Source organism: Malaclemys terrapin, chromosome 13 (genome assembly GCF_027887155.1).
Source record: "Malaclemys terrapin pileata isolate rMalTer1 chromosome 13, rMalTer1.hap1, whole genome shotgun sequence".
In the NCBI taxonomy this organism is placed as follows: domain Eukaryota; kingdom Metazoa; phylum Chordata; order Testudines; family Emydidae; genus Malaclemys; species Malaclemys terrapin.
Genome location: NC_071517.1, coordinates 27,346,773 through 27,372,949, shown reverse-complemented (window position 1 = coordinate 27,372,949; position 26,177 = coordinate 27,346,773). Strand labels below are relative to the sequence as shown.

Below are 26,177 nucleotides of genomic sequence, written 5' to 3'. Positions count from 1 at the left end.
AATAACATAGCTGAAGTCGAGTCGAAGTATCTTAGTTCGAACTTAAAAGGTACTTACCGCGGGTCCACACGCGGCAGGCAGGCTCCCCCGTCGACTCCGCCTACTCCTCTCACGGAGCAGGATTACCGGCGTCGACGGCGAGCACTTCTGGGATCGATTTATCGCGTCTAGACAAGACGCGATAAATCAATCCCAGAAGATCGATTGCTTGCCGCCGAACCAGCGGGTAAGTATAGACGTATCCTAAGTTTCATAGTTGTCAAAATGTTTCATGTTGACATTTTTTAAAGGAAAATCTGAAATGACTTTTTGATTTGAAATTTCAGCTGATTAGACTAACAAAAAGTTAGAAGAAAAGTGAAAATTAAAAAGGAATTGTTTGAGAATCTTCAAAATGAAACATTTTGATTCACTTGAACTGATTTTTCCCGTGTTTTGAGTTACCAAATATTTTTGAGACTTCAATTTTTTTGTTCCAGTTTGAAATGGAGAACATTTTTGAACTTTCCAAAATATTTGAGAGATGGGAAAACTAGTCTCTGCTCAGCTCTAGGGGTAATTCTGTCCCACAGTGGAGCAGGAGTGAGATGTAACTATTGAGGGAATTTATAAAAGAAAATATCAGTCCTCTCAACACCATAAAGAAGTAGCCGTGTTTGAATTAAAAAAAGCTAGTCCTTGATCTCTGTGAGTCTCACTTTCCCTGTCTTTAAAATTGAGATCCTGTCTCTCTGGATGGTAGTATAACTTGCTGAGTGACAGTAAAGTGCACTGAAATGGTGTAACAGCTGCTAGCTTGGCCAATACAGCAGGGATCGAACTAAGGACCTTTAGTGCTTAAATCATGAGTATCTAGAACTTTACCTTTGGAGTCAAGCTCCCTAGCTGAGTGTTATAACAAACTCACATCGTCTACAAATTAGAGGTGGGACACACCACATTTACCAGTGAGTTATATAGTTCTGCTGGACAGACGGAAGCTCATCCCAAACACCTGAGGTCCCCAATGCTTCAAATCCATATAAGTCCCTTCTTATGTGAAAACCACTCTTAAGCAACCCTACGGATCAAACCAAGCACCCTCATAACTGAGCACAGGAGTCTCTACATCTTGAACTAAGGAACTTGCTAGGGCTGTTACAGACTTGCAGTCTCTGTGGATTGGGCACAGACAGAGACAACACACGCTGACCACTGGCTTACACTGCCATCAGAGGAAAAAGGCAAAATTTCTGATCAGTTTTAACCTAGCCACACTGGAAAAATGGATGTGGCTCTTTCTTCACTGCTTTGTCTGTCTCTATTTCTGGCTCCATCAGTTTCTCTCTCATAACCAAAATGCAGTTATGTTAACAAAGAGCAGGGACACCCCATAAACACGACAGCATGAAGTCTTGTCTCTTTCCCATGTTCCTTCCATTAGATGCTCTGCCATTGGAGCTGAAGACAGGAAAGGGGAAATCCATGGGATCAGATGAGAAGGATATGTTTCCAGGTGGAGTTGCTGTTATCATTGTTATTTATTATTAAATTAGAAGGAAAGACACTTCCCCTCCAAAATATCTTTGTTAATTTGTAGTTAAAGTTACTAGAAAGAAAGAAAGAATTACACAGCACACTAAAACAATATAAAAATGATTAGATTCTAAGGAAACTACAAGGTACGATTGCACACTAGTTTGTCACACGTTTGCTCATGTAGGCCGAGCTCTGTGTGTTATCCAGCTTTCCAGTGCAAATGGAGACTTGGTTATTGGGGCTAGCCAAAGTGGCTAGGAGGGCTGGCTGGGGTGCACAGTTAGGGGCCCAGTTTGTGGTGGCTAGCCAGAGTGGGGAGGGAATGAAGGCTCCAGTTAGGGGGCCTGAACAGTGTGAGGTGAGACCCACCTATGGGGATGTTGATTGGAGGGGGGGCTTGAAAAGGATTTTGGAGTCTCTGGCCAGGAGGGATTTTATAGTACTGTACACAGGAGAGCTGTTACCCTTCCCTTTATAGTTATGACAGGGCTTAAGGGCATGGCTGTGATGGCTGATCAGAATGGGGACGAGGGGCATGGTTGGAGGGCATTCGGGACAGGGTGGGAGTGAGGGGACTGGCTCGGGGTGATAGGGGGACTGGCTGGGGGGCTGTGCATAGTGAGGGTAGGGGCCTGGCTGTGGTGATGGGTTGTATTAGGGGAGAAGGGCCCAGCTGGTCATACAGCTCAGCCTACATAAGCAATGCAGTGTGCGAACCCTCCTAGCAGCTACTTGTCATACATATAGACATCAGCAGGGGGAGCCAGAGAGATTCCTCTGCCCACATCATCCTAGGCCTCTGTGGACCCGACTTTAGTGGAAATTGGGCTTTTCCAGTTTTCTGATTGTCCCCAAAGTCAGCAGGGTTCTACCCGTTTGTGCCTCGACCAGGCCCATCGGGTCCGGAACTGAGCGGATGTTCTCCAAAGCCATCGTGTGACAGGCGCAGAAATGTCCCATCGAGCTGAGTGGGGGCCTGGCTTCATTGTGCACCAAAGATCCCAACATCAGCCTGAGCAACCAGTTCACACACCCAGAATACAAAGAAACCATCTCACCGACTGACCCCCAAACACCCTTTACTCTGCCCCGGCACTGCTCATGGACATTTCTGGGTGGGATTGTCAGGAGCATCTAAGAGAGTCGGTAGCACAAGTCAAGTCCCAATGGGCCTTGTGCCCTTAGGTGTTCCTGAAAATCCCACCCCAGGTTCCTTTTTTGTATTTAATGAGGAAAATGGAGCAGAGATGTTGCTCAGAAATGTCACACTTTTCCCCCTTCTCCTGGGTGAGGGGCTTTCCCCGAGAACCTTCCCTTGGGGCCAGGCTCTCCTGTGGGGGCTGAGCTCTGCCTGAAGCGCTCTGCTTCTCTCCCCAGCGAGTGTGACTCTGGATCCAGACACGGCTCATCCCTGGCTCCCCCTGTCTGTGGTTTGGAAAATTTTGACCTAGGACGTCATACGGCTGAACCACCCTGAACATCCCCAGAGATTTGATTCGTCTCCTTGTGTGCTGCGCTGTGAGGGATTCACCTCAGGGAGACATTGCTGGGAGGTAGAGGTGGACAGAGAGTCTGTGAAGAGAAAGGAGGAGCTCAGTGCGGCACCTGATGGGGGGGGGGTCTGGGCTGTGCAGAGGTGGGGGTTTCAGTTCCAGGCTCTCCCCTCCCCTCCAACCCCCCCTGTCTCTGAGCCAGGTCCCCGGGAGGATCCAGGTGTCTCTGGACTGTGAACAGGGGCAGGTGGCATTTTTCAGTGCTGATAGCGAGGCCCCAGTCTTCACTTTCCCACCAACCTCATTCACGGGGGAGAGAATCTGCCCTTTCTTCTGGGTCTGGGGTGTAGGTTCCCAGCTCACTCTCTATTCCTGAGGCAGTGGGTGGCACATGGCTTCAGGTCTCATGAAATTAGCTTCTCCAGCCTCTAACATACCAGTGTCTTTGACCCTGCATGGCTCCCATGTTCCTGCAGAGACATTTAAGCACAAAGTGAACAGGTCAGAGAAGCTGCTGTCTTTGCCCCATCGTGGGTCTCTTCTGCTTGTCTCTCTCCCTCTGAGGGACCATGACAGCTCTGCAAGGACTGGAAAATAGGGGTTCACAGTCTGTCTGAAGGGGGATTTCTAGGATCCCCAAAACTTGTATGACTCTGCAGTCCCACAAAAGGGAACATGCATGTCATGTGAAGGGAACCTAGTCATGGCTGTAATGCATTGCTCAAACTGTGACCTGCAGAGAGCTGTCTGGCCACATGATACAGGCTCCTCCCCCTTGTTTTCAGCTGCTGTGTTCTGCGAAATAGCCTTAGGCACCTCCTTAGGATTCCTTCCCCAGGTGAGCGATTGCTGTGGTTGCCCCAGGAATGTTGAGGAGAGGGGAGGTGGGCCCTGCAGTCATTTCTGGGAGTAAAGCTGGTCCGTGAGTCACTATGTCTACTGGGCTGGGTGTATACTGTGGGGAACCACTGAGATCTGCTGGTGTTAGCGCTGTGCTTCTGTTTAATGTGTGCCCCTGCTGTAAAACATCAAGGCCTCTGCTCCTTGCTGGAGGGCAGCCACCATCTTGTGTCTGGTTAGATGCAGAGGGCCCAGTGTGCGGTGCTCACAGAGATTTTACTGTGTGCTTAAATAAAGGCCTAGAGATGGCAAGTCCCTGGCTGTTCTTGGTGAATTGTGACAATGCTGTGTGAGCCGTGGCCCTGAGAATGGGATTGGCAGACACAGGGGAAGTGGGAAAACAATGGACCTGTCTCCTGGTTAAGAAGAAAAAAAGAAAAGGTGAAATGGACACTTACGGTGATGGGAGCAGAAGAAGCTGGACATCTAAAGAGTCTCTGGTTGCCTTGAGCCCCTGGTTATGATGCATTGACATATCTATCAGTCATGCAGTGATGTGGGATTAGAACATTGGACCATGTACAGAACAGAACCAGGGGAGGAGGGGAGTGGCTGCCACTGTTAACACCACATCCCCAATACCAGTCCAGGCAATTGGGTCCATTCTCCTTCAAGGGACACCATGGAAAGAGGAGCTGGTGTGAGTGAGCCCTTGAATGTGAATGAATGAAGTCTGAGACGATGATACTAGTATGGGCTCCAATCCTGTGATGACAGTGACTTCAGCAGGAGTATGGCTGGATACATCCCCAAGTGCATGGAATGGGGGATGGCCAGGTGTGCAACCTGTTGATACAATTGATGTAAAAGCCCATGAGATCACTGTTAAGGTTTTGCACTAGAGGGCGGGTGTGGTGAAGTTGGGGTGTGCAGTGTGTTTTGAGATCTGTGTCAGATATTAGTGAAAGCCCTCTGGAGTGTTGGAAGGTATCCTCAACAGTGCTGTAAACAATGTAAATGTAGAAGACTTTTTCCTTAAATTCTTATTTCCCTTCTTCCAAGGTTTTGGGTGGATGGGGAAGGTCCTGCCACATTGTGATCAGGTTTTGTCATGTTAGATACCTGGGTACTTGGGCTCCTTCACCCTCTCACTTCCCTGGTCCTTCTCGCATGAACAGAGAGCAACAATACCCGAAGTCCAAAGGCGCAAACAATTCGATGTTTATTGGGGTGAACTTCCAGCAAGCAGGATTCCAGTTTCCTTCCTCAGTGTCCCCCTTCCCAGCTCTGACACCACAAAGCCTTGCCTGTCTCCCTGTTTCCATTCCCTGTTCCCATTTCCCCCGCCTTAGCAAAACAGAGATTGACCACCTGCCAGGTGAATGCCCTACCCACGGGGCTAAGGGATAGTCTGATTGGGGGGGGAGGGGGGCTCGCCCAGTCTCTCTTCTTGAAGCTGTGTGGCGCTCCCAGCGCAGAGAACCGGGAGCCCGGACTCTCAGTGCCGGGCAGCCAGGCTTCCCTCTTAAGTCAGTTGAAGCACTGCTTGTGAGGATGCACACAACTGGCAGAAGGAGGGTAGTGTGGACATGAAAAACCACAGTAATTACTGCGATGGCTATGCCTTGGGGGAGTGTCCTGGAATCCCCATATTCCTCACTTTTATATAATCATGATTTTACATATAAAGCATGCCTTGTAAGGTATCAGGGGAAAGCTTATGATATGCAAAAGTCATTTCTCTATCCATATATGTACATCATTAACACACATGAAGTTATGACAATTATGTTGTATGGTTGTCAGTAAAACATACTGTAAGTTGGGGATTCAGCCAGATATTAGCTCCCCAGAGGCAACAGCAAGCAAAGTACCAATGCCTGGGCGGGGTGTGAAACAACCCATCAACAGTCATTGTCCAGCAAGGGAGTTACAGTTCAGTCACTCACCTGCATGAGGCCACACCAGGGGAATTTCTCAGCCTGGCCTGGAGACTCAGCAAGGTCCCCAAACATACGTGGACTTGTGCTCCCCAACCACATGGGTCTAAGGGTATAAAACAGAACAGTGGCCACATGCTGGGCATTTCTCATAGACTCATAGACTTTAAGGTCAGAAGGGACCATTATGATCATCTAGTCTGACCTCCTGCATGATGCAGGCCACAAAAGCTGACCCACCCACTTTCCCTTAACTCAGCTGTTGAAGTCCCCAGATCGTGATTTAAAGACTTCAAGTTGCAGAGAATCCTCCAGCTAGCGACCCCTGCCCCATGCTGCAGAGAAAGGCGAAAAACCTCCAGGGCCTCTGCCAATCTACCCTGGAGGAAAATTCCTTCCCGACCCCAAATATGGCGATCAGTAGAACCCCGAGCATGCAGGCACGATTCTTCAGCCAGACCCTCATTGACCATTGATACTATTTACCAGCGATGGCACGTTATTGACTAATTGACTAAAATCACGTTATCCCATCAAACCATTCCCTCCATAAATTTATCTAGCTTAATCTTAAATCCAGAGAGGTCTTTCGCCCCCACTGTTTCCCTCGGAAGGCTGTTCCAAAATTTCACCCCTCTGATGGTTAGAAACCTTCGTCTAATTTCAAGCCTAAACTTCCCCATGGCCAGTTTATATCCATTCGTTCTCGTGTCCACATTAGTACTGAGCTGAAATAATTCCTCTCCCTCCCTGGTATTTATCCCTCTGATATATTTAAAGAGAGCAATCATATCCCCCCCTCAGCCTTCACCCAGCTACACTCCAAGCAGCAAGGACACTCTAAAGACTCCAATTGAGGGGATCTGCCCAGATTTCAAGGGTGAAATATGTATACTATGGACTGCAATATCCTGTGGGGTGAGAAAAAATGCTTAATCTAGATATTGTCCAGTCTAATAGGGTTGAGAGTTTAGACTGCGTGCTTATATTTTATTTTATTTTGGTAACTAACTCAGATTTTAAGTGATAGGCAAAAAGTCAATCTTTTATAGTCAATAAATTTGTTTTACTGTTTATCTTTACCAGTGAGGCTGTATGAAGTGTGTTGCAAAACCTGAGCAGATTTGCAAAGGCTGGTGTATGTCCACTTTCCATTGAAGAAGTGGTGAACCAATTAATAAATCTGTATTGATCATCTTGAGCAGTGCAAAATGGTATATTCCTGAGGTACTGTGCTGGGAGCGAGGGGAAAGCCAGTGCCTTTCTCTGTGTGATTCATGAGTGGCTCTGGGAGCATTCATGCAATCTAGCTGGGTGTTGGGTCTCCACATGCGATTGTGCTGAGTGATAACAGCCCCCGGAGGGGTTTGCTGCTCGTCACTAACAAGGCATTGTGAGAGAGAGCCCAACCTGCAGAGAGTTAAGGGGGCACAGCGGTCCCACGGTCCCAGGCTGCACCCCGGGGATCCTATTACACTTCTCTATGAACCTTTTAATTTTACATGCTAGCAATCTGGTTCTATTTCCTTCCTGTATAGACTCCTCCATTCCCAAAATGTTCCCCAGTTCCTGATAAACTGTAAACTCTGCTCCCTACAATGTTATCTCATCCATGCTCTGAGACCCTGCCGTTCTGCCTGTGTAACTGGCCCTGCACATGGAATTGGAAGCATTTCAGAGAATGCAGTTAACTGCACAAGTTAGGGCTCCACTCCCCTACCCTCTCTTTTAGGTACTCAGGAAGTATGTGATCGAACTTTACCCCTCTGTGGACTCAGAGCTCTATGGGTCTGCAGGGCCTCTTACCAGTGAAAGAAGCTTACACAGTAATATACTTAAACTCTATTTATTAACAATTGATTAACAGGAAAACAAACGCTGAGCATACAATTCTCACCATTCCCACTAAGGCAGATGAGCTTCTCCTGATGTCCAGTCAGGATTGAATCGCCTTGGAGCTCCGTCTTTGGCTTCTGCATGGAATGGTCATTCAGTTTATCAAGTTCTGGTGGCTTTGGTCTTGGACTGTGTAATGGAGTTAGATTGCCAAAGAACTTCTTTTTGGACTGCAGTTTATATAGTAAAATCTAGGTCCTACTTAGCTGTACCATAACCAATCATTTTAAAATAAAGTACTACAAAACAGTATTTTTCACAAACCCTAGCCTACCACCTTTTACATACAAGAGTTAATTCAAGTGTTGTGAAACCAATTACACAGCAGACAGAAACAATTAAAGAATCAGACAGAGCCCAGACAGATAAACAATAGAGAAGTAGGGGCCATAAAGGCAAAACAAAAAGAAGAACAGATTTCACAGTCACAATATTGATAAGTGGTTTCTTGCCAGACAGAATGCTATCAAACAAAGTTTTCTTTAAACATCTTAAGATCTCTTTCTTTATCTGGTGATGGTGAGTACTATTAGGACAGGAGTGCCTTCTTAACAGTCAGATATTACATTGTTTTGGTGCAATAGATGGAATGTGAGGATGTGACTCTCTGCAACTTAGCTCATAGCTGTTGTTTTAACTGCAAAAGAAGGTCTCCCCTCAGACCTTACAACACTACCATAGAGGTTCTGGATTTTCTTAGCAGCCTAGATTTGGCTTCCAGGATGTTTCTCCTACCTTTCCCTATGCCAGTGGCATCGACATGTACGACAACCACAGGCTCCTCCCCAACATCTCATATACATCTGTCTAGAGGTCTTGAGAGATCAGCAACCTTCTCACCTGGCAGGCAGTTCACATTGTGGCTCTCCCAGTCATCACACACCCAGCTATCTATGTTTCTAATGATAGAATCCCCCATTACTATTTCCCGTCTCTTCCTAATAACTGGGATTCCATTTCCTGGAGGAGTATCTTCAGTGCGAGAGGATACCCTGACATCATCGGTTTCCCTCAGCTCCAGCTTGATGTCCTACTTCCCCACGAGTTTCCTCCTCCACAACAGCACAGAGGCTGTCAGACTAGGGGTGGGACTGCTCCACTTTGTCCCAGGAAGTCTTTTCTCTGCACCTCTCTGTCTCCCTTAGCTCCTCCAGTTCAACCACTCTGGCCTAGGGCTGCCAACCCTCCAAAGTTGTCCTGGAGTCTCCAGGAATTAAAGATAAATCTTTAATTAAAGATGATGTCATGTGATGGAACCTCCAGGAATATGTCCAACTAAAATTGGCAACCAAACTCTGGCCTAAAGTGCCGGTACTCGGTCTCTGAGGGCCATGAGCTGCTTGCACCCAATGTGCATATACACCACAACGTTGGTAATCACACATGCTGCATTCAGTTCAATCAACTGGACAGCCCCCTCTCTGCTGCTGGATGGCTGCCTGAATTCTTTTTACTCCTGTAGCTTTTTGGTTTTTTGTTTTGTTTTATGGGGGTTGTTTATTGGCCTAAGTGTAGAGAATGAGTTTAGAAAATGGCTCTCACATTCCCTCACTAAACTCCTGTTCACTAGCTCCTCTGGTCACTTAAGAGCTGGCTTTTTAAACCCCTGTTCTCCCTGAGTTAGCCTTTCCCTTTTGTTAAGGAATGCTAAAGGAATTAGGGATCAAAGGATGGCAGGCTAGAGCCTCATTAAGAAGCCCCAGCCTGGCCTAGCAGGTCACTAGGCTCAGCACACAGCCCCCCAAACAGACAACACTATACTATGGGCAGGGATGGTGTCCCTAGCCTCTGTTTGCCAGACGCTGGGAATGGGCGACCGGGGGTGGATCACTTGATAATTACCTCTTCTGTTCATTCCCTCTGAAGCACTTGGCATTGGCCACTGTCAGAAGACAGGATACTGGGCCAGATGGACCTTTGGTCTGACCCTATCTGGCCGTTCTTATATTTTTATAAACTTCAATCATGCAGGTACACGGTAAGCAGCAAGCACACAACAAACAAATGAACAGACAAACTCACATGATCAGAGTGAAACTCATCCCTCGCATTCAAACAAACAAAAAGTTCAATGTGTGATGGTTTTAGGAAAATAATTCTCTTGATGCCTACAGCCAGTCTCAAGAGTTCTGAGCCCTTGGTGCTGGCAATCCTGCATTGGCATTGGTCAGTTTGTGTATTCAAGCCTGTCTTCTCCAGCTAAGGCTCTAAGGACCTAAATATAAAAGTGAACATTCTCCTTTATCTTTTGAGTTCAGCCCAAGTTCAGGGGGGCTGTGCTCATTTGTTGCTTGGGTCCACAGCCTAGCTCCAAGTGCATTCCCATGGCTTGGCCTCTCTATTTCCCTTTCTATTGCCTGTGCTGTTTTAGACAAATGATGGCACTTCTTTAGGGGGCTTACCATGGGTAGCTGATAGAAATATAAGGCCTCAATTCTCATTGGCACCCCACTGTCAATCATTTAAAAATCAGGAGTCACTGAGACAGACCCCTGAAAATGATGAAATTACCTTAAAATAATTAAATTTAAAAACCAAAATACTAGTTCATAATAAGTGTTGGGTTCTTTTTATTTTCCTTCTCATTTCTCAGACTTTTAGGCTGAACTTCAGCCATATTTTTAATTTTTTCTCTGCAGCCACAAGGTCTAGAAATTTTTGTTTAGAAAATGCAAGGCAGGAGTCTCCCCTTATCACTTGATTTCAGGAGCTGGGGCTTTAGGAAACATATGAAATATCATGAACCACATGATGAAAGCATGAGAGTTGATTACACTGCTAGCATTAAGGCCCAGGCACACTGCCAGAGAAGCCTTAGTGTAAATGAGAATCAGGCCTTCCAGTTTAACCCAATTTTTAGCTTGTGTGACTTTAATATCACTCCTTAGACAAACAAACCCTGGTCCTGCAAGTTCAGCATCCCAGCTGGGCACTGACACCTGGGTGAAGCCCCAGTGACCCATCAGCTCAGGGGCTTGCAAATGTAAGCGGGGGAATGGTCCCGCTATTGTGGGGAACTTTCCTGGCTTATATACTACCCCGGTGAAGTGGGCTAGCAAAAGGATCGGAGTCCTCGCTCCCATTTCCTTTACCCAGAAGCCTGCCTGACCTCGAGAGCTCTCCCTCCACTTTCCCCTGTGGCAGAGTCCTCGTAACCCCAACAAGGCTGGGCCCAGGATTCCTGGGGGGCTCAACCCCCAAACTTGTTGTGGTCACTTAGGGCAGGGGCTAGGGTGTCCCCACTCCGGGGTACTCTCTCTGCACTGGATGCTTCCCTGACCCATTGATCATTACATATAGTTCAAAGCAAATACAATTTATTAAACAACAATCGATTAAAAAAAATAAGGAAAAAATGGGAAAGGATAAAGGAAAACACATCACCCCGCTCTGTGGCACGGGGACGTCACAACCAGCATCTCTGGAATGTCAGCAAAGTTCAGTCTGTTCCTCACAAGTCCCAGGCCCCTTCTCAGGCCCTGGCTGTGCTGCAGGGATGCTGCGAGTCAGACACTTGCTCTAGTGGTGGCCACACGCTCTCAGGCTCTAGGTGGCAGGACCCTTCTTCCCAGTATCATCTGCCCCATCAGGGTTACGATCCCCCTCCAAGTCTGGCCTGGAAGGCGTGTTGGCTGGGGCATCTCCCTGTGCTGGGCCCACTGGCAAGGGTCCCCCTCACTCTCGCCAGCTCCTCACTGCACCTTTCTCCAGACTGCTCCAGCCCCAGCTCCAGCTCTACTCTGTCTCAGCTCCAGCTCCACTCTGCCTCAGCACTGCTACTGCTGCTGCTGCTGCTCTACCTCCAGCTCCCTGGGCTGCTTCTCTGGCCCCTCCGGCTCTGGTTGCTGGAGCTCTCCTCCCAGCACAGGTCTGCTCTGTGGGCTGCTTCTGTGACTCTGCTCCCCATACTGACCTGTTTCCTGAGCTGCTTTTCTGGCCCCTCTGGATCTGGCACAGCTCTGCTCCTCAGCTCAGACCCCTGCTTTCTTCTTAGCTCTGTCTGACCTAGGCAATTCAGGGAGGACCGGACCCCTCCTTGACTCCCTGATTAGCCTGCCCGCCCTGTCAATCAGGCTGGCCTGGAGCATTGACCTCTCCCCATTGTTCCTCGGGACTGTCAATTCAGGGTTCTGATTACCCATCGACCCTTCCCCTTTCTTTTGGCACTGGGAGTTAGCCAATCAAAACACCCCCACTGAGTTTTAGTAAGGGGACAGTCAGAGCCTTATTGGCATATTTTCCACAAAGGCCTCCTGGGCTGTAATGTCAACAACTGGCTCCATCCAGCTCAGCAAACAGCAAAAGTCAGTGACAGGAAGAGAAACGCCCAGTTGCTGCTGCAGGCGGGGTGAGTCTCTGAACTCAGGAAAGTGAAACTAATCTAGTTTCACTGCTGGGAGGGAGCCATGGCTGCAGAGAACCCCATGGAAAGTCTCCAGGAAGAAGTGACTTGTCCCATCTGTCTGGAGTATCTCACAGAACCTGTCACTCTGGAGTGTGGGGACAATTTCTGCCGAGCCTGTGTCACCAAGTGCTGGCAGGGATCAGATACAGACTTCTCCTGCCCTCAGTGCAGAGAAACTGTGCAACAGAGAAACCTCAAGCTGAACAGGCAGCTGGCAAATGTCCTAGAAATAGTCAAACAGCTGAATTTACACAAAGCAAAAGGAGCGGGAGGGGATGGTGTGTGTGGGGAACACCAGGAGCCTCTCAAACTGTTCTGTGAAGAAGATCAAACCCCCATTTGTATGTTATGTGACAGATCACAGGCTCACAGAGCTCACACTGTGGTTCTCATAGAGGAGGCTGCCCAGGAGTACAAGGTAGGAATCATTGCCTCATGTAAATCATTCTGAATTTTCATTACAGGTTAATGTCATCATAACTTGCTGGTTTTATTTGATTGCTCCCTTCTACAGCTACTGATGTAACTGTGTCATTCACTGTATGAAAAACGATATAAAAGGAAATGTTTAGGGGAATGTGGAAAAAGGCAAAAATGAAGGCATTAAAGATAACTGGTGAGATAAGGGACCTTTCAACTCATCTGAAGCTGTTAAACTTCAGTGAGGTTTAAGTCACAAGAGCTGCAGGCCAATCTATGTGCGAGTGCTGCCTTCAGACTGGAGAAGGGGATGTTACAAGCTGTTGTTATTACTGATTTATATCACAATATTTATTTTTATTATTATTTTCATCCCAGTAGTCTCTACAGACCTCAAATGAGATCTGACCTCCATTGTGCTGGGCCCAGCACAAAACACAACAAGGGACAATCGCTGTTCTGAGCGGTTTACAATCTAACTAGACAAAACAGACAATGGGTGGGAGGGGAAACAGAGGCTGAGACAGGGGACATGACTTACCCAAACTCACCTGGCAGCTCAGTGACAGAGCTGGGAGTAAAATCTACATCTCCCAAGCCTCAGACCAGGGCACTAACCACTAGTCCATGCTGCCTCCCCAGCAGCACTATGTAGTGATGAAGTGTGGCCATTAGGTGGGAAAGGCTCCTTTGTAAGGGTCCCAGGCCTAGCAGGGAGATGGGGTTTCTCACTGGGATTTGGAATTCCTGTGTTTCTCCATGAGGGGTTAAACTCCGATGCCAGCCTGCACTAGACAAGGTCACTGAGCTAAACACTGTGTGGACCCCAAGCACTTTGAGGGCTTTAGATAGCGCAGGTCCATGCCAAATACCATTGGGATTAGACTGGATTGCAGCAAAACTAACTCCTTGGCAGTGCTGACCTGTGTCGGTCTGACCTGTTCTATTGTGTATGTGGGCAAGGACCAGCTAAAGTGGTTCCATTAGTCACACAATGCAGCGTTTTCAAATATCCTACAATCCACTGTTTCTGGGCTCTATGGTAGGAACTAAGGGGTAGCTACCCAGAGGGCATTCCCATCAAAAGGGTTCAGGACAGCACTAAGGCAAAACTCAACCATTCCTAACACAAATCAGCACCTCTAAGGGGGTTTGCACTTGCCCTTAGACCAGTTTTGTCCAGTCAGCACCATCCCCAGGGGTTCAGGACTGAAGCTGAATGGGATTTGGGAATCCAGCCCATATTTCAGGCCCTGGTAGCTTCTGGGATTCATATCACTTTGTTAGTGAAAACTCAAAAAATAGGTTATTTCACGTGGTGAAAGAAAAATCCAAGGATGTGACCCCAGTTTCATGCTGGTTTAATTCAATGGAGAAACTGGGCCAAATAATTCCCCAAAGTACAAATATAAGCTACTCCCAGGATCTATTAAGGAGGTTTCATTTCTTGGTATCTCTGATAACACAAACCTACTAGGTTCTCCAGTCATCAGCAGAGTGTTGTATTGTTTGTTTATTCATTTATATTTGTTTGGCGGGAAAAGATCACCCCACTCTCACCTGTAAAATCAAACCAACCAAAACATTTGTTTCTTCAGAAGAAAATTCAGACCCATTTGAAGACTCTGAGGAAAGAGAGAGAAAAGCTCCTGAGACTGAATGTGATTGTAAAGAATAGAATCCAGGAATATCTGGTAGGTTCCCATTGTTATTAATCTGCAGGGACATGATCTGAGAGGTCTCCATGGTCCTGGTGAATGTGAGCTTTTGTATGTTGTTCCATGATCATAGGATACCGTGTGTGGGTGGGTGTGTGCGCACACATTTCGACAGAGGACCTGAAAACTCTCCCTAGAGAAGGCCATCATCTTCCTCTTCAGAATCAAAGCTTTATTTCAATGAATAAATTAATTACTAGCCTTTGTGCCTTGGATGGAAAGCTTCCAAAGGTGAACTGAATGTGCCCAATTCAATGCTGTCTGTCTAAGCCTGCAGTTCTTTGTTGAATTATTTACGGTAATTGTTTGGCTCTTTTTTTTTCTCCCCATCATCTCTGTCAATGTAGTTCTCAATACAGTTGTTTGAACAACAAATCTTTTCATTCACTGGACATTTAAGGAAAAGTATTACTTTGGGGGATACCAAATACATTTTTTTCCTAAATTTTCAGTAAATCAAAGGCTGATTTGTTGTCATTTTGGGGCAATTAAATGTTTCATTTCAACAAAATCCAAATGCTTTTTTTGATTATATGCATTTTAAAAAATTGTTTAATTGTATTAAAACCAAGGAGATTTCACTTTCTTCTGAAAATGTGGAAATGAAATGTTCTGATTTTTTTCAGGTTTTTTAAATCAAAACATTTGGTGAAATTGGCATAATTCATGAATGTTTGTGTCACCAAATCTACATTTGACCTCAAAAATTTTTAGTGTGAAAAATGTTGCCCAGCTACAGTGCTGAGTCCTGCCTCGTGCTGCCCTGAATCTGGATACTCCGAGAACACTGGTTGCTCAATATCCTGACTTGTCAGACAGAGAAATGACCCTTTAAGAGAGATTGGGGCCAAATGGGAAGGTGTTAGAAAATCCTCTGCCTAGTAACCACAGGATATAGTCAAATGTCAGAAATCTTAGAGATTGCAAATAAAGTCTCTCTCCTGCACACGCAGGACCCCAGACTCTCCATGTACCTGCCCTGCCTTTTTTTTTTTTTTTTTACAGAAACAAACACAAACCAAGAGGCATAAGATTGTGTCTGAATTTCAGCAACTGCGGCAGTTCCTGGAGGAACAAGAGCGACTCCTGCTGGCCCAGCTAGAAAAGCTGGACAAGAAGGTTGTAAAGATACAGAATGAAAGTACCACCAAATGCTCTGAGGAAATTTCCCGTCTCAGTGAGCTGATTAGTGAGATGGAGGGGAAGTGTCAGAAGCCAGGGAGTGAATTCCTGCAGGTGAGACTGAGTTACGTATATCCCAGATCCCAATACTGGGACAGGACAGCTCTTGAATCATGGGTACTAGAGTCCAGCAATCAGAGACCTCAGTATTACTCGGTGCGTGCAGTGCAGAAATGTCAGTATTTATTGCTCTTTGAAGAGTTACAGATTCAGATGTAAGAGATGGAAAAGCCCCATTAGCTCAGCTAATGGAATGGCTCTGAGGCCAGGGCAGGGTCTCCTTTTCCCATGTGTACAAAATCCTATTCCTGGGATCCCCAGCATCTGCCACATAGGTCTAAGATTCTTTTTCTCATTCTCTCCCCTCTAGGATGTCAGAAGCACCTTGAGCATGTACTGCAGCTCCTTCTCACTTCCCTTCACACTTCACAATGCTGGGAAAGTGCTTGGAGATCATGTTAAAACCTCATCTTCGCAGGGCTCCACAGCAAAATGTGTGGGGCAGGTCACATTTTGGATACAAATCTCTCTGATGAATTTAATCCTGAGGTTTTCACCGTTGTATAGAAGAATCTGGCATTGTCCACCCTATGTAAAAGAGTATTAACCTAAAATATTTCCTAGAGATGTCAGCTCCCTGGGGGACTGGCTGTCTCTGGATTATGGGGTGGAATCTGGGCCTTTCATCTCTAGGGCACTGGCAACAATCCCACCCAGGTCAGCAGTGATCAAGGGTCTTTCCTACCTGAAGGCCCCTGTGGAGACCTGTTGTGTGCCGTGAGATAGGGTGGGGGGAGTTGGTGAGTCCATCTAGTTTCCACTTGACAGATGTCTACAATACTACGACTACCAGGCTGGATGCCAAGGAGCAAATTGGCCATGGAGATTCAACTCCCCTTTTAACCTTAAAGTTGGTGTCTCCAGGCCAGAGTTGGACAACATTCATAGGACTTTTGGGGAGAAGGTTGCACTGCCATGGCCTATCCTGCACCTGCTCTGTGGCTAGCAGAAGTAGAGGAATTTTAATGCCAGGCCCATTAGAGCAGCAGCTTTTACAAGCCAAAATTATGAGTTACTAAATTAAATATAACAAGAGATTGTTTTTCTCCAGGTGTGAGAAGGGGAAGTTCCAGCAGCCGGCAGAGATTTCTCTTGAACTGGAAAAAAGTCTGAGTGATTTCGCCCAGAAAACTATTGCTCTAATGGAGACGTTGAGGAAGGTCAAAGGTACTGAGATGAGATCAAGGAGAGGAAATCAGGATGAGTCTCTGAGCATGTGGGGAGAGATGGTCTCAGTCCAATGGTTCATAATTAGATTATGTAGCTATTTAATACATATTGTAAGGTAGACCTATACTAGGAATTAATTTGTAAACATCTAGAGAATAATAGGGTTATAAGGAATAGTCAGCATGGATTTGTCAAGAATAAACTATGCCAAACCAACCTAATTTCCTTCTTTGACAGTATAGCTCAATTCTTTAGTAGTAACTGCTTATATTTCCTATTAATTCTAATTTAAAGAGCTGGGGGATTGCAGTAGGGTTCTAGTCCCAGAATCAGGCACAACAGAATTTAAAGTTATTAAGTCTGGTTGGAAACCCCGGTGTGCACAATGGAGATGCTCACAGTGAGGGCAAAGCAAAGCTTTAACTACTTCTATAAGCACAATTAGTAAAGACAAAGACATCTATACCACATACAAAGACAGCAAAATACAGAGATAAGATGAAATCTTGTATGATTCCTCACACAAATGCTCATTTACTCACATAGTCTCATCTTTGGGAATCTAGTGCTAAGGTTATAGGCCTCAAAGCCTCAGGCTAACTTACTTATGCCATATGCTAACTGCTTAAGCCAATATCTTACAGGATACAGGCCTGTAGGTTCCTTGCATTACTGCAAAGTAAAAATAAAATGCTGAAGCTGGCTATCTGCTATAAGTCCCCCCCTTTGATGGGGTGATTGCAAATGAACCCTATCACATATATTATGATGTAGATGGTTGATTACCTGAGGGAGAGGTTCTGGTGCCAGTCTCAGTCTCCTGTTACTGAGGGTAAGGGACCTGAGGGATTGATTCTGGCTGTGTAGTTATAAATGCAGCATATGGATGCTCCGATACCAGATATGTCCCTGTTGTAGGTCCCATGCTTACACTTTGGCTAGTTTTATCCTCTTTCATCCCCCTAGGTTGTTGTTGGGTTACTTGACCCTTTGTACTTAATCTCCTGATTTTACACTGCATGCATCCGAATACAATGAATATAATCCTATTGCAATGCCTTGAGTGATAACCCATCCTTTTAACTCAATTAATGGTGCTGCTAGGACTTCCCACTTGATTAATACAGGTGATGTAAAAGATTGGTCAGCCTCATGGACATTATTGGTAATTTGTATGAGGTGTGTGTCTTTCTGATCCACTAAATGTTTCAAGTGTAAATTCAGTGGAGGAATATAAACAAGAAATGTTGGTGTGCTTTGGACAATTAGGTCTTGATAGGTTGGGTCAGATATGATAATAGTGGTGCTTTCAAATGCAGGGACAGGAGAAATCACTATGTGTCTTATTAATGTATGTTGTTTTGGGGTAAAACAGAAATTTGGCTCTGTGACCTGACACTCCAATTGATCACATAAATACTTTTGATGGCTGGTTACTACACAATACTGGCCATTTTCATCATAGGTCACCCTCTCCATCCATGTCTTCCATTTGGTCAGTATGACCTGGCACAAAGATGTGATAGGTTCTATAGCTGATCCTCTCCCTGCAGGCCACACAGGACAGTATCCGCCTCAAACATATCCCATCTACAAATGCAGTGATGGCCCTTTTCTGAGCAACAGGCCATCTGTGGGATTTTCCAGGTTTGGCTTTCTGTGTGATCGCCCACCAAAGGAGGAATGTTGATGTGTTCCTTATAGATGTTGTCTTTGAGATGTTGCCAGGATGGGCAGAGATGGTGTCCCAAACCTCTATTTGCCATAAGCTGGGAATGGGCAACAGGGGATGGATCACTTGATTGCCTGTTCTGTTCATTCTCTCTGGGGCACCTGGCACTGGCCATTGTCAGAAGACAGGATACTGGGCTAGATGGACCTTTGGTCTGACCCAGTATGGCTGCTCTTATGTTCTCTTATGTTCTTATGAAATGACTTAAGGGATGGACAACAGCCAATTGGCTGTACAAATCCTTATCTGGGTCAAGCACAGGCAAGGAGACTGTGAATGAGATGTATAAGGACTCTGCTATGGAACAATACTAGTTAAATAATGAGTGCCTTGACTGGTGTGTGGTGTCACAGATCCCATATGTCACATTGCTAAAGCTGGCTGTATGGGCTACAACAGTGTTACTGGTCCAGGGCTGGGGGAAAGCTTTAGATGTGTTGTATCATGCTTTTAGTCAGCTTTTTGACACAGTCCTACATTATGTTCTCATAAGCAAACTAGGGAAATGGGATCTAGATGAAATTACTATAAAATGGGTGCAAACCTGGTTTGAAATCCATAATCAAATAGTAGTTATCAGTGATTCACTGCCGAACTGTAAGGGTGCATCTAGTGGGGTACCACAGAGATCAGAACTGGGTGTGGTACTAGTCAATATTTTCATTAATTACTTGAATAATGAAGTAGAGAGTATGCTGGATTTAGGGATAAATGGTCATTTAGGGTTTGTCTACACTACACAGTTTTGTCAACCAATTTATGCCAACAGTCAAAAACTGGTATAATTACATTGCTTCTGCACGTTCACACAATGCTCCTTCTGTCAGCGGAGCATGTCCACACTTGATGCTGTAGCATTGACAGTGGAAGGAGTGCACTGTGGATAGCTATCCCACTGTGCTACTCACCACTTTCTGCAGCCAGAAGTTGTGGGAAGGTGGAGTGGATCACAGTGCATCATGGGGGCAGGATCAACGTCCTATGACGTAGTTTTTTCCTTCCCATCATTCCATGGGATTCCAGCTGTGTGTTGCTGCACTTTTTAATGGCCGCTGTTTACTGTGTGCCCGCCATGTCTGTCAGAAAAGATGGATCCTGCCCTGCTGTGTATTGTTGTGGTCACTTTTATGGACATATCACGGATGGTCATGCAGTATATCACGAACTCCCAGTCTGAATAGGAATCAGAATTGCTTGACCTGCTGTGTGCCATGGAAGGAAACAACACCAGATTACTTTTGCATTCACAGAATAGCTGCGCACAGTGGACCATCACATTTGGGCTTGGGAAACAAACACAGAGTGGTGGGGTCGCATCATTATGCAGGTCTGGGATGATGAGCAGTGGCTGCAGAACTTTCAGATGTAGAAAGCCACCTTCCTGGAACTGTGTGTGGAGCTCACCCCAGTACTGCAGTGCAAGGACACCAAAATGAGAGTTGCCATCTTGGTGGAGAAGCGCATGGCAATCGCTGTGTGGAAGCTGGCAACTCCAGACTGCTACTGGTCAGTCGTGAATCAGTTTGGAGTCGGGAAGTCCACCACCGGGGCTGCATTAACGCAAGTGTGCAGGGCCATTAATTACATCCTGGTTCAAAGGACTGTGACTCTTGGCAATGCAAGTGAAATAGTGAATGGCTTTGCGGCAATGGGATTCCCTAACTGCGGTGGGGTGATAGATGGCACACATATTCCAATTTTGGCGCTGGACCATCTTGTGACAGAGTACATCAATAGAAAGGGGTATTGCACTTCTTTATGGTGTTGCAGACGCTTGTGGATCACCATGGGTATTTCACTGACATCAATGCGGGGTGGTCCGGGAAGGTGCGTGACACATGCATCTTCAGGAACACTGGCCTGTACAGAAATTTGCAATCAGTGGGGGATGTTGAAATGCCCATAGTGATCCTGGGAGACCCAGCGTTCCTCTAATTCCTATGGCTCATGAAGTCTTACATGGGAAACCTGGACAGCAGCAAGGAGCACTTCAATAATAGGCTGAGCAGGTGCAGAATGACTGTAGAATGTGCATTTGGTAAATTAAAAGTGCACTAGCCCTGCCTTTATGGCAGGTTAGACCTAAATGAGGAAAATATTCACATGATCATAGCAGCCTGCTGCGTGCTTCATAATATTTGCAAGGCTAAGGATGAAAAGTTTCCCCAGTGATGGAGCACAGAGGCAGATTGCCTGGTGACTGATTTTGAGCAACCAGATACCAGGGTTCTTAGAGGGGCACAACAGGGGGCTATTCGAATCCAGGAGGCTTTGAGACAACATTCTGACAATGAGCACCAGTAATATGTCTGTCTATATAGCACTCTGCCATGCTTTGCTAACTTGCCACCTTGCATGAAAATAGCAATGATTCCTGATTCGGATTTTTACTCAGCAAATGATCAGATTGCCACTGCATATTACTACCAGCAGCAAACACCATGTCTAGGAAACAAATAAAGATTGGTTATCTTTCAGAGAGTTTGTTTTTATTAAATACCTATTAACAACACACACAAAAGGCTTTGTGGGAAGGGAGATAATAGCGCATGGCAGTGTAGGCTCTCATAGCTGTGTGTACGTCCAGCTATCATTTTGGAAGCTGTCCGAGGGGGTGGAACAAGTGGGGTACCAAGATGGGTTGGGAAGTTTGGGATGGCATGGAAAGCAGTTCTGTATCAGCTTCAAGGGGAGAGGGGGGCGGGATGAGCACTCATGGGTTCTGCCTGGAGCATGATTAGGGACTTCAGCATCTCTGTTTTCTCCTCCATCACGTTTATCATCCGCTCCTGGCCCTTTATAATGTGCTCCTCGTTCTCCTTTCTGTCCTGCCTCTCTATTTTACATTTTTCCTTCTGGGTCTCTCTCCAGTCCCTGTGTTCTCTTTTTTCAGCCTCTGAGAATTGAAGCGTCTCTTGGAACATGTCCTCCTTACTCCACCTTGGTTGCGTCCTTGTCTGGGGGAGGCACTCCGCTGGTGTGTAGGGGGTTCCCGTGAAGGCTGGATCTGCAGAAGCACAACAAACAATAAACAGAAGCATGATTGTTAGTTCACACATAGCATTGAATCATTATAGTAAAATACCTCTTTTTACATACAAATCACTTTCTCACTATCCCCAGGCAAGCACACATCTCAGTGAGCACCCTAATCATAGTAAGTTTGACCAGAGGAGGGGCTTCAGACCGGGTCCCTACGCTGCTCGCCTGTGTGCTGCTTTGGTCCCTGCACAAGTGATTGCCAATTGGCATGGGAAAGTTTCCTACAATGGGGGAAGGAACAAAGCAGCTCTGCCAAGGAACCTTCGGCAGAGGATTGGCGAGTACCTCCAGGAAAATTCCTAGAGATCTCTGTGGAGGATTCCCATGAAATCTCGATGTGTATGAACACAGTTCTGCTGCATTGCTTAGCTGCACAAGGGAAAGTGGAGCACACGCAAAAACAGCTAGTCTGGTACATTTCTATCCTTTCACCCACTTCTAGAATTCACAGAGAAAAGGACAGCTTTACCTCATATAACCGAGCAGTATCAACTCAAAAAGATCATTTACCAAAGCTCTCCTCTCCTGTATCATGCATGCCAGAGCCAGACTGCTGGGACTGGCTAGACCCCTCCAGAGTGGAAAAGAGGTCCTGACTCGCTGTGCCACTGGACGACCCTGCCGTGTGCTCCACATTGTCTTCCAATTCAAACTCCTCGTTCACAAATTTGTCCTTGGGGTTGAGTCTACTGTCCACTGCCTGCAGCCTCACTAAAGTATCCACGAGGCTCTTGGAGGTGGAGATGGGGTCACTGCCAAGGATGGCAGCCAGCTCCTTATAGAAGCAGCAGATCTTCGGCATAGCACCAGAGCAACGGTTTGCCTCCCTTGCCCTCTGGTACACCTGCCTCAGCTCCTTTATCTTCACTCAGCACTGATGACTGTCCTGTTCGTAACCCTTTTCCAGTAAGCCATGAGAAATCTGCCCATAGGTAATGAAGTTCCTACAGCTGGAGTGCAGCTGGGACTGCACAGCCTCCTCTCCCCACAGCATCAGCAGATCCAACAACTCCGGTGTACTCCAACTGGGAGAATGTTTGCTGCATGGAGCCACCATGGTCAGCTGGGAAGATGAGATGTGAGCTCTCTATGCCGAGGAAACAGGAAGTGGAATTTCAAAAATTCCCTGGCCTTTAAAAGATGTGTACCTGGGTACTGGGCTGCTGACCAGATCAGTCAGGATGGGCATTTTGGGTAACCTCCTGGAGGCCATTTCTAGCAACATAACCAAGCACGGTGTCTACAATAACACTTTGTTGATATAACTTTGTTGCAAAAAGCTCTATGCCTCTCGTCGAGGTGGTTTTATTTTGTTGGCAAAGCAGGAGAGTTTTGTTGGCAGAAGCAACATTGCAGTGTGTACACCTCCACTGTTTTGTCAATGAAACCTGACTTTTGCCGATAAAACTATGTAGTGTAGACAAGGCTTTACACTAAAAATCACAATATATTCAGGTTGCTTCTAGTCCCAAGAGATCAGTCACTTACCCCAGATCAACAGATTAATGCTTTTTAGTCATTTGACAGCCCTATTTTAAATGTAACCATTTGTTTCCAATACTACTCGCTATGACTTGAATCTTGATTGTTTGTTAAATAAAAGTATATGGTGTTTGTTTTCAATATAAAAATAGCTAAGTTCCATGTGTCAAGCAGCACAGTGACCTGAAGTGTAACTGCTAAACTAGTGTGCACTGTTTCTTTAGAAGCAGCGAATCTGTGAACACTATGAGTGTCCAGTAAACCAGGGCATGGACGCTCCAGGGAGATGCTTGCAGGGTTTGAGGGTAGGAATGAGCCAATCACTAATGTGACGTGAGACAGCAGGGCCTGTGGAGCCCAGAGGGCAGTGCCTGTGTTGCCTATGGCCAATGGATTTGGGAGCTGGCCCAAGGCAGGTACAGATATGGCTTCTCCTGGTAAGTCACGTGGCAGTGAAGTGCTCACAGCCCTGGGTACACCTGGGAAATATCACAAGAGGCTAGTGGCACAAGGGTGTAACTGTGCCAGGACCTCAGGACTTCTCTATCATGTGCCAGGCCTATACTGGCCTCTGTAACCATTGATTAGGGAGATCAAAAACTGTCCCCTTCTATCCCTTTGCCAGAGCAGGCATGAGTCTGGCCCATTGAGCCAAACCTCATCCAGCCTTAATTTCCAAATCTATGCAATATTTTTGTTGTTGTTTGTATTTCAGTCAATGGACAACAAGGGCCACATTGTTCTGAGCTCTATACAGATGCTGAGCATAATGGTCACGCTAAAGTTTTTGCAGGATCTGGGTCTAGGTCATGACAAAATGCAATAGGAGAATGAGACAAACCAACCAAGGGTTGGAGAGGGATGATGAGAGAACAGTAAACATCTCTTAGAGATTGTACCTCCTAGGATGGTTCAGAGACTTAATGGATATTGATTCCATTGCTGTGAGATGGCTGAATGAAAGAGAAAATGGAAGGTTTCAGACTTGTTTGTATTAAAGAACTATATGTGTCTCTGTCCCTCTCTGTCTGTTTCTCTGCCACAATTAAAACACAGTCATGTGAGTTAAGAGTGGGGATGTTGTTATAAATATGACAACATAAAATCTCATTGATTTTATCTTTTCCCCCGTAGACATTCTGCCAGTTGAACTGGAGGGAAAAAAAGAGAATACTTTAGGATCGCACAGACAGGGTGAGATTTCAAGGTGGAAATTATTTTTCAGTTATGAGAAAATTCCCATGAAAATTTTTTCTTGAACTTGTAGTTAAAGTTACTAACCAAACCAATGCTGACCATGACACAACCAGCCCTAAAAATAAAAACATTACTAAGATGCTCCCAAGTTGAAGTCAGACAAACAATCCAACAGCAACCTTAACTCTGAGTTCATGCCCACACCAATGAACAGAAACATTTTCACTGACTATCATCCAAACACCCTTAACTCTGACCCTGGGATTTTCATAGATATCCATACACATTATATATATTAAATTTATAGGAATGAGTAGACAGGCCACTCACCTCAGGGATGATCTCTGGCTCTAATACTCTGCTTTCCTCTCTCCCCAGTGAATGTGACGCTGGATCCAGACACGGCTCATCCTGAACTCCTCCTCTCTGAGGGTCAGAAAAGTGTCAGATGGGGAGACAAATAGCACAGACTGCCCAACAATCCCAAGAGATTTGATACCCTGGAGTGCGTGCTGGGCTGTGAGGGATTCACATCTGGGAGATACTACTGGGAGGTGGAGGTGGGAGGTGAAATAATCTGGGCTGTGGGGGTTGCCAGAGAGTCTGTGAGGAGGAAGGGATTGATCTGCTTTAACCCTGAGTGGGGGATCTGGGCTGTGGAGCAGTGGTGGGGTGAGTTCCAGGCTCTCACCTCCCCTAAAACCCCTCTGCCCCTGAGCTGGGTCCCCAGGAGGATCCGGGTTTGTTTGGACTATGAACAGGGGCTGGTGACATTTCTGGATGCTGATAATGATGCCCCAATCTTCACTTTCCCACCGGCTTCCTTCAGTGGGGAGAGAATCCACCCCTGGCTTTGGGTTCAGAGTGAACAATCACAGCTCAGACTGTGTCCCTGACACTTAGGGAAAACATCCCCTCTAAGGACCCTGAAATCAACCTCTCTAGCCTCAGACACCCTCTTCTCTATGATCCTGGAGAACTCTTGTCTTCCTGAAAACCTTCTACGATACAATCAGTTTGTATGACCCATAAGGCTTGATGGGGCCTCTGAATTGTTAAACTATAAAGACCAAGGTGCTACCAGGGCCGGCTCCAGGGTTTTGGCCGCCCCAAGCAGCCAAAACCAAAAAAAAAAAAAAAAAAGCCGCGGCCGCAATCGCAATCTGCGGCGGCAATTCGGCGGGAGGTCCTTCACTCCGAGCCGGAGTGAGGGACCGTCCGCCGAATTGCCGCCGAATACCTGGACCTGCCGCCCCTCTCCCGACCGGCCGCTCCAAGCACCTGCTTGAGAAGCTGGTGCCTGGAGCCGGCCCTGGGTGCTACTGAAATGGAGAAACCAACCACATTGCTCCAAGAATTGTGCAGCCTGTTTGTCACTGGCCTGTGTGATCCTTGAGGAGTGTAGCTGACTGTAGGGGTCAGAGACTGCCAGATAGGAGAATGAAAGTGAAAGGAAGTGACAAGGAGAGACATGAGCCAGGGTGACAGACAGGCTGGGAATGCTACTGAACGTGATGGTGTCATTCATTACGTAATCCATCTATTTAATTCACTGTAGCCATTTTAATGCGTTGAAAAAGTGATTTCTGCAAATTTTGCACTTTTTCTCTGTTCTGACCTTACATAATCACTCCCTAAGTGATTGAAGCCCTCATTTTTTTTGTAAACTGAACATTTTAAATAAATATAAAGTTTTTTTCTGCTTGGTGTTTTCTACTCTTTTGAGGGAGCAAGGAGGTGCAGAGGATTTGATTCACCACTGACCAAAACACAAATTAGGACTAAGGGGGGATACACTTTATGGTGGAAGTTGAGTGGTTTAATTAAGGGGCTGTAGAGCTACCATCCTCCATAAAATGACCTACTTATGAACTTTGAAGTATATTGAAACCCATGTGGATATGTATCTTCCTTCTAAAAATGGTACTCTTTAAAAGAGTCTGAAATAGAGCTTGTGAGGCTATTTTGGGGTTATTTGGTCAAGGGGTTCCCAAGATATATCCCCAAATACTCTGCTTTTATCATTTTCAGATTTTTATAACATTTTGTTTTAGAATTAGGTATAGCAGATTTAGATTAAAT

The 26,177-nt window shown here is 46.1% G+C and overlaps 1 long non-coding RNA gene and 1 pseudogene across 3 annotated transcripts; one reads left to right on the top strand and one right to left on the bottom strand.

The window, feature by feature from the left end:
- Nucleotides 1-1,524: 1,524 nt before the first annotated feature.
- LOC128848369 (uncharacterized) lies at nucleotides 1,525-11,808 on the bottom strand. Of its 3 annotated transcripts, none has more exons than XR_008447008.1 (4): nucleotides 11,601-11,808; nucleotides 7,689-7,816; nucleotides 5,801-5,897; nucleotides 1,525-3,481 (listed from the first exon to the last, which is right to left on the bottom strand). It is a non-coding gene; the product is annotated as an uncharacterized LOC128848369 (long non-coding RNA). The 3 variants fall into 3 exon arrangements; XR_008447009.1 differs by having other exon boundaries at nucleotides 7,689-7,764; XR_008447007.1 differs by lacking the exon at nucleotides 11,601-11,808 and having other exon boundaries at nucleotides 7,689-11,578.
- A 234-nt stretch (nucleotides 11,809-12,042) lies between these two features.
- LOC128848276 (zinc finger protein RFP-like) lies at nucleotides 12,043-25,797 on the top strand (annotated as a pseudogene).
- The last annotated feature ends 380 nt before the right edge of the window (nucleotides 25,798-26,177 follow it).